The sequence below is a fragment of the Lycium ferocissimum genome, chromosome 2, assembly GCF_029784015.1.
Source record: "Lycium ferocissimum isolate CSIRO_LF1 chromosome 2, AGI_CSIRO_Lferr_CH_V1, whole genome shotgun sequence".
Classification (NCBI taxonomy): Eukaryota; Viridiplantae; Streptophyta; class Magnoliopsida; order Solanales; family Solanaceae; genus Lycium; species Lycium ferocissimum.
Genome location: NC_081343.1, coordinates 16188485 through 16198406, shown reverse-complemented (window position 1 = coordinate 16198406; position 9922 = coordinate 16188485).

Genomic DNA, 9922 nt, shown 5'->3' with positions numbered 1-9922 from the left:
AGGGTACTTGCTTTCTTCACTCCTCATTCCCACTACTCTATCCGAAAGTTTCTCCAAAATCTCTCTCTAATTTAACTTCCCATTTCCTAAAAAAAACAACTAGAACATTCCCATTACTTCCACACTTCATCCTCTACCATACAACTAACACTACAACCTCACAATTCTCTCTCAAAAGGAAGAAGGGATTCCAAAGGGAAACCACTCAATCAACATCATTCTTGTTCAGATCTTCTAATAGAAGGTAAGGAATCATTCCCTGCAACTTGTAGACCGGTAATAGAACTAGAATTTTGAATAATAGTGTTTGAAAAATCGGATTTGTAACTCAAAGTTTGAATTTTTGGGTTTTGGGTCGATGAAATTCATGGGTGTTGATGAACTGGAATACATAACTTGCCTAACGTTAGAATAACCAGTACATCGAGTATTGCATAGCTAGTGCACATATTTGGGTTGGGAAACTTGAACATAGTAAAGAACTTTTATTTAGAACAAGGGTATTTGGAATTCATCAATTTGGGGTTGTTTTGTTACTAGAGATTTTCTCTCATAGGTTGTATACATCATGCATGCTTGGTATCTGCTCGATCCGTACATAATATCAAGTTTTTGAGTCAAAAATCAAAGTTGAAATTCAGAATTTTTTTGAGTTCTTACGAAGAAGATGAGACCGTAGCGACTGGCCAACCACTACGGCGACCTCGCTATGGCACACAGGCTTGCGCAGAAGCAGTCTGAGGAAAATTTACGTATGATCCTTTGTAGCGGTCTGAGTGACCACTACGGTGGTGCCTGCAACATCAGGCACAAGAAACTGCAGCTTAAATTTTTGCGATACACTGGTCATTTTGCTGAGTTATTACCACTATAAGGTACTAGAATTGATACTGAACTAGGGTGACACGAAATCTAACGTGTTTCAATATCTCTTGCAGGTAATATGGCTCAAAATTAGAATCAAGAAAAGGTACTGCAAGACGAAGAGGTTCCCACCTATGAGAAGCGTCCTACCTCTCCAAGCAAACATTTACACTTGAGTCATATATCTCTACCCCTACTATTGGAACGAGATTTTGATATGACCAACATAGAGACGCGTGCTTCGGACTTCCGAGATAGATTGATAAGGATCCAGTGGACTCGCTTGGTCAAGGATCCAGGTGACTGCAATGCGACATGGGTGAGGGAGTTTTATGGTATATTGCCCACAGTTGATTGGGATTCTCCCGAGCCGGAGATCATTATAAGAGGTGTTCCAGTAAAAGTGGAGTTAAGGGCACTTAACCGGGTTTATAAGCTAGATGATGATCCTGAGAAGTCTTTAGCAATTAAGGCAGCTGAGAAAAATTCGATGTGGTTGGCTTCTAAACTGGTGCATGAGGATGATTTGACAAGCTCCTTGGGTTTATGACAAGGTTGCAATCCAAAGCAACCTTTTTACTGCTGAGGTGTAAAGATGGCTAAATATCGTCTCCCGCCGGATACGTCCTTCTGGGAATACTCATGATGTGACCTTCGCCCGAGTTCTTGTGGTTTCTTGCGTTCTTGATGACATACTGGTGAATTTGGGCTCTCAGATAATTCAGGAGTGGAAGGAGTTTTTGAAGGTTGGTGGAGCGAGCTTGATGTTCCCATCTCTGATTACTTTCTTATGCCGGAGGGCCAAGGTTCCCAGGGAGGGTGATGATGATTGGGTCCCTTTTGATGCTCTGTTTCATCCACTACAGGTGACGGGTCGAGGTATCACGGTTAACAGTCGAAAGAGAAGGAAGGTGGACAATGCAAGTGAGGGAGGGAGTGGAGTCGGGGCCGACACTAAGGCTGGAGATAGGGCTGAGCATGAGGCTGGGACTGAGGTTCCTCTTATCCAAGGCCCTTTTGAGCACATGGACTCATGCTTCGATGAGATGATCTCTATGTTTCGGACAATGTCCATCCTTCTGACAGGTCTGGTTCATTAGGAGCTGCTACTAGTTTCCACACTTAGGAGGAGACGAATGGTTATTTTAAAACCCAGAAGAAGATGGGTGAGTCACTCACCAACCTCTAGACTGCCTATACCACTCCAGCGAAGAACCACGGCGATCTTCGCAAGGACTTTGATAAGGAGAACGCGAAGAATAAGTCCCATGACAAGCTTTGCATCAAGGCTTGGAGGGGTATCAAGGGAGTGTGGAGGAGTATGCACCCCCGTGAGCCGATTCTGGTGGAAAATAATAACGACTCGGAGCAGTATTCCTTCGAGAGTGTGGCTTGGGGTATTGGTATGGGGTGGATTAGGTGATGATGGTGGCAGCTCAGATGACGATGGTGCGACTAGCAGGCTGGCGGCCTAGAGACCCTTTCCCCTTCATGATTATGCTTTGTTTACCCTTGTAGGGCTTTCTATTTTTAAACAATTCTATTTTGGTTTGCCTTGTTTGGCTTGGATTTTAAATAATTTCTTGTAGGTTTTCCTTGTGTTTGGATTTCTAATGTGGATTTAGATGATTTTCGCCCTTGTCGGGCTTGTTTTATATAACTGTTGGTTGTAGGATTTTGCTAGTTTGTTCTGTTTTGGGCTGAAATCATTAATCAGGAGAGTGTGAGGAAAACAGGAGAACTGCAGGTTCTTAGGCTCAGGTACTCCGCTTCTGCAGTTTCTCAGAATGCTATGGCGGTCCCGCTTCGGCAGTAGGGAGGTCGCAGGAGTGGTCATCAAGGAACAGAGGGTACCGCTACAACGGTGAAGTAACTACTGCTGCAGTAATGTCATAGTGGTTGACTGACCGCTGTGGCGCCAATCTATGGGCAGTGGCATTCACACAATACCCGAACCACTTTCGCAACTAAGAATTAAATCGAATATTTCCCTCATCCAAACTAGGTCTAATCAGTAACACAACATAATTACACACATAGATACCAATTGGAATCGTCTAGATACCAATTGGATACACCGAGATACCAATTTGACTGAAGTAGCACGAATAAAATGAAATGAGGGAATTTTTTTTTCCTAAATGTCCTATAGTCTCCCGTGCATGGGCACGGACGTCTACATACCATTCCATGAGACTCTACTAGACATTGCTCTTGTACTTGTGAGATCGGTAACCTAGGCTTTGATACAAACTTATCACAACCCATCTTAGGATCGCGCGGGCACCTACCATTCCCACCTCGGTAGGCAAACCCTTAACCCAAAACAAACCCATAATCAAGTAAATACCGAAGTTCACTATCTTCCAAGATATACTATAATCAAAGCAGAAGTCAAACCGATGTGTGTGTGTGTGTGTATATATATATATATACAAATAAAATTGGCCGAAGTATTTACAACAATTTAATAAATACACAGACTCCTTTTCCCATGACCTGGTCGATACTAGTACAAAAGCAACTAAGATTGGAATCCTGAATGCAACTGTAAATCTAAGACTCAGTCTCCATCTCAAAACGAGAATGATGGAGGCCTTCTAGATAGCCAACATGCATCTTCCTATGACAACTTCAAATCAGTCCATAACCTGAAAAACTCTACACTCCAAAAAGGGTGTAGCCAGTGTAATATCAGTACAACAATAGTACTGGTTAGCATCATTGGCCGACAATGGTTAGAAATGCATAACAGTAATAGAATCTACAAATAAGCATAGCAGCAAAACTAAGTCAACAGTACACATCACTTACCACTCACATCATCAATTAGAAGATTCTTATTTTCATTAACTCATCTTTAGGGACTCTTTTACTTAACTTATGTTATACTCCTTTCTAACTCATTTAACAGGCAATAGACAATTCGATTCAAGTATCACAAGTCAATTACCATTTGCACCATTTCACTTTTAGAATCAGGAAGTTATCTCGTTATTATGATATTCATTATTAGTCAAAATTTACGAAGCCAAACATATACAACACGGCCAACAAGCAACTCAACATAAGTAATTCAAGATCGTGACCTATGGTTATAGCAACTAAACCCAACTGTGCCAAGTCTCTGATATAGCAATCTGAATCAATACATCATAGTAGTGTCACAACACTCAACATAAACCAAGAGACAATACAATGCAATAATGTGTGTATGATGAATGCAATGCATATGAAGCTTTGTACTACATGTCTCGGACAGAATGACTCCACGTCTCGGCGATCATGACCTATGGGGGACCAGCGAAGTCTATGTACCACTCGCTCTGAAATATGACCTCGGATTACGAGCACACTCTCACGATCCCGATACTGACCTCAGGCATTGGACACTCCATCGTTCCTGGCAAGAAACCTCGGGCAACGAACACTAATCACTCTTTTATGCTCTCTGGCAGGAACCTCGGAGGCTGCACTCTATCACATATCATCATCAGTACCAGAACCATGCATATGTCAATGTATCAGGGAAATGCGTATGAATATGATGAAATGTGTTATCAACAACCAGTGTTATCATAAATAGTACAACATATGGCACACAAGTAAGCATCAATAGTAAGGCTACACAATAAGCCACAATGAATCACTATTTTCATCTTAGTATCGAGCAAGTAAGTAGAACAATATCAATCTATGATATATCACTAACCACAATTATCAATGTCTCAACGTGTCAACGAACCAACAAGTAAATAGATCAAGATGAGTCAACAACACCACATCATTTATTTATTCCCTTACGACATTAACATATGATAACTACGCTTTCTAACTCATCAGGTCAAACACTAAGGATCTAGTCTAAAATCATTCCATGTTCCATTAACTCATTTATCATCTTCAGTACCAATTATGATTCAATATCAATAAACGCATGGCTTGATTATGCATGTCATATGAGAAATCCTCATCAACAGATCGTAATAAGACAAGGGCCATACAACTAGCCCCCTAAGTCATATAGATTCCACTAGTACGCAAGGAAATGCCAACACATGAACCTAGAGAGTCTACAGGCCACAAGCCCGAACATATAAATCACATAACATTACCAACGTAGCATTCCCATCCCAATCCTTTAAATCCTATACATGCATTCTCATTGTCATCCAATGCACGTATATGTAAGTCTAACCGAAGTCTATCAAAGAAAGGAAGCCGTAACCTACCTCAGGGCCGAACAGGTGTGCGAATATCCACTTGGATTCCATCTCCCACCTTCATGGCGAACTTGTAGGTCCAGAAGGTCTAAGAACGATGGACGCATTCGAGTGAGTAACAATTAAGGAATATCGGGGTCATAGGGGTAAAATCATCATTTCTAAGATAATAATTCTAGATCTTTGATTATTGCTATTTTACCATTTTTATGAAAAACAAGGTTCACCTAAGTCAAACTTACCTTACTAATCCTCATAAGACATTATTGGCCTCTAACAAATTAACCCATCTAGGAAAAGAACGGTTTAGGCTTAGAACTTGCTATTTAGTCTAGGTTTGCAATAAAAGAGCTATCTTGAAGTTACTAATTATTCTAGGTCAATCATTAACACATTTACCCAAAGGGTCTTATAAGATTTGGGAAAGAACCCTCATTTGGTATTCTACCATAATCACAAATAGTGTGAGAAGAAAAGGAGGAATTAAAGAAGCAGAAATGAGGGATTTAAGGGAATTACCTTCACAATATTTTGGTCTCAAGAAGCTGAGAACTATCTCTAGTTGGCGGCTATAACTTGGGTAATTAAATATTAGGTCAAGTCAATAAATGGGACTTTAAATAGGGAAATAACTGCCCGTCAACCACGGTGGCTGTCTAACAGTAGTCGTGGCAGCACCGCTTTGATAGCCCCACCGCTAGGACGGTCCATTACTAATCCTGCACCTCCGCTTCAGCAGAGCTTCATGCCGCTGTGGTACCAGCGCTGAGGTGGTAGGACTGTCACTATAGCGGCATAACTGGGCCCAGTAGCCCAATTTTAATATTTTACATGCGACTCGCACGAATGGTCCGATCAAGTTAGCGATTTTAATATCATAAGAATCCGGAGGTGTTTCTAAGGGGTCAAGGTCGCGAATTTCCCGGAGTCAAAGTAACGATGAAACGGGTCATTACAGAGAGGTTGATACTGTTGAAGTAATTAGGTTTTTCGAAGGTCTTGATGAATTCCTTAGCAGTCTTCCTATATTAAATGTTGTGGATGGTGATAGGTGTAGTTGCGTCAGCACGGCCATTCTCTTGAAGCGACTCCATAACTTGAGATCTTTTCTTATTTAGCACATGAGTAGAAACTAAGACTTGTGATTCACCAGTACTACTAGTTGGCATAATTTGATGAGTCGTCAAAGGATTAAAAATAGTTGTTAGGGACGCGTTTTGGCCATGTGGATGAACACAATGGTGAAAGAAGCAAAATCCAGTTCCTTGATGCTAGTGTAATAGCAGATTATGCAAGCGATGAAAGCTCCTTAAACACCCACACTTAGCACAAACATATGCTCCTTTAGTTCCATCCTCAACACTCTTTACAAACTTACAACATCCATCGATCAAGTACTGACCAAGCCTCGTAGCATGCTTTTTAAAGCACTTACCAAACCCTCCCACAGGGATGGCAATGGGGCTGTGCACTTACGGGGGAGGGTGACTTTGAACCCGTGCGGGGCAGGGCAGTTTTAGGCACTCACTATACCTTGTCATCATTTGATCAGTTTTATTTGAGCTGGAGTTGCTTGCCATTTTCTTGGTATTGCTAAAATACACACTGAAAGGGAAAAAGAAGACTTAGAACGAACGCTTTTGTATTGGTTTTGCTTTGTGTTTGATCTCTCTTAAATAGTGTGTATAACAAATATTTTTCTGAGTAGTCAACAAATCTTTAAATATTTGTTTGATATTATTAAATGATGAGTTATCTAGTAGAAGGTTTTGATTATCCTTGATTTAAAGTACTTTTACAATTTGACACGGTATATATCGCTAATAATAATTAAAAGGTCTAAATATATATTAATTAATCATGATTAAGTGAGAAAAATCTATGTGTAAGTATATGTTATGCATCTATTAATTTGATGTAAATATTAAATACTTTTAAACTTTTACCTCTCATGAGATGTAGTCCCCTATTTCTACACACATATCTTCTAATGAGTTTGAGGGTTATAAGAGGCGGAATTATATTTCGTGTATGACTCTCCTATTCTAAGAAAATACTTACTTCCATATTGATTTAAGTAACTTAATTATAAAAGTAAAAACTTGAAAGTTGAGTCCATATTATTTAATCATATTAAATAAATATCATGTATCTAATGGTTTAGCTTAAATATATATCAGATACGTACTTTGTTTCTTTTACTTTCGAGTAATTTATCCATTTCAATTTCTTTTTAGTGGGTGGCATTTGGGTGAGTATTGAATAAACATTTATTGAAATTAAAAACAAAATGGTTAGAGATACATTTGACTCTTTAGTCACTACTATTTGTGAAAGTAACAATAGACAAAATGCTCAAGAAACCTTGTGTTAGAATATAGGACAAGCAAACTTAAATATAATAGGTCATCGTACATTTTTTTTCAAAATATAGTGAAAATCAGAAATTTACTTCTATTTTTTGAAGTTGATTTTGGGGGAAAAACATTAATGACTTAGCATTGATTTTATGAATTTGAGTTGGATTTTCGTACAGATTCTCTAACAAAAAATGACAAAAGCTGTAATTGATATGTTATCAACAGTTACGATCCAGCTAGGGCCTTCTGGAAGTTTATCATCTTGAGATTATAGTTTAGAATTTTTTTTGTTGCTTCAGATTAATATAGCTTTATGGTAATTGAAACAAATAATTATTGGCTTCAGAATTCATATTAATTTCCTTTTAGAGAACTTTATTTGAGATAAAATTTTATAAGAGAACCTTATTTGGATTCAATCTACTGATGAATTCAATGAAAACTCCAGTTCACATTCATTTTTTCACAGTCAAACTTTAGCATTTACACTGTCTTCCTCCATTGTAACCAAAGCCAAATCAAATAATAATAAAAAATTTATTTACATAAAATAAACAAATCAGCATTTTACTTCTTTTAGGGGCCATTGATCGTTGCCCAGAAGCAAGACTCTGCTTATCAAATTATCCAACTTTTAAACTGAATTAAAATATGAAAAATACTCAAATATACTTGAAATACTTGTACCTGTTAGGTTAACTTCGTTCGTTGTTTTCCCCACAACCTGTATAAACAGTTCAAAGAATTAGTATGCAACCCTATATAAAAAGCATAACATAGAAAACTAAAGATAACAATTTTTTATAAGTGCACATAAATTTTTGGATAAACATGTGAACTAATAAACAAAAAGAACATGCCAAATTTTCAATCATGTTAAGGAGACCATAATTTTATCATAGAAAAGTGAAAAGCAAGAACCTCATCAATTTGATCTTCTTGGTAAAACACTCAAGAAGTTGCGAATAATTTTTCCAACCAAATGAACATCAGATGGGTTTGTGGGAAATACAAAAAAGATTCTGTAAGTGCCAAAAAGTGCTTCAAGCATTATACATTGAATTTTATGTTTTTATATAATTAGTAGAAAAGACCCAATTTATTATGAGATGTTAGAGCAGTAGAAAAGATCCAATTTATTATGAGATGTTTGGTGGAGTAGAAAAGATTGAATTTATTATGAGTTGTTTTTATTTTTTTGTACAAAAATGCTATAGTAGTGGTATTTAAATGAAGGGCAAAAAAGTTGTTGAACTTCTAATGGATATTTTGGTAATTCAACTTCTACCTCCCAAGGTAGGGATAAGGTATGCGTACACCCTACTCTCCTGAGACCCCGCTTGTTGGATTACACTGGGTATGTTATTTTTTTTGTATTTGACTAACATTACCCTTATGTATGTCTAAATTATAATCTCTCCCCATTAAATGTTTACTCTATTTATGTGTCATCTTCATTAATGATTAAATTATACTAAGGGTAAAAAATTAGTAATTGTTCCTTGAACTTCTAAAGTGACAAATAATTTGAGACAATTATTTTTAGTAACCACGACTTAATTTGAGACGGAGGGAGTCTGTAATAATTTCTTTAATTCTGACAACCCATATGACATGTTTAAACCACAAGCTCCACAAAGTATTTTGGTACATTTTATACATCTTCAATTTATGATCGCTTGATCTTAAAGTCTTGGTAACCTTTTTTAAAATTCCGTGATCAAATCAAACTAAGAGCCTAAGACACATTAAATGAAACGAAGAGTAAGTAGATACTCCATTCGTCTCAACTCTTAACCTCAAAATCTAGCTCATGAGGGAGGATTGCACAAGACCATATAATAATACCACCAATCCCATTATTTGCTGATATGGGACTTATTCATGCTAGGAAAAGAAACAAATGTTAAGAAGTCAAGTATGTTCGACGATGAACATGTTAATACATCTTTAGTCCAAAACTATGCTAGTAGTTAAATAATTTGGGGATTTCACATATGTAATAACAAAGGCAAAACGTCGATTTATCGATCGATCGATCACAAGTTGAAATGGATTTTGTCGTCCTTATCTTGGAATATTGTTAGTGTTGGAATTTACTGAATATGGACTAACATTAATTTGATTATTAGGGTTTACAAAACGGGCTAAACAAATATAGGGTGGATATGACTAGGAGCGGTGTATGTTGGACGAATCTGCTTCATGTATAAATGTGTGCCGGCAGTAGTGGTTGTTGAAAACCTAATAAGCCTATTATGAGAGGTCTATAGGTCAAGACTTGATACCTATATCATTATGCTAGGTTCCCTCATCTTTTCAACCTTAAGGCAACCCTCCCATTCCCTCCACTTAAGGAGGAGCAAAGAGAGGAAGACCGTAATCTTTCATAAATTTGGGAAAACCGTTTATTAAAAAACACAATAGGCACCGCGTTGATTGAAAAACCGGGGAATTTAAACAACTTTTTTTAGG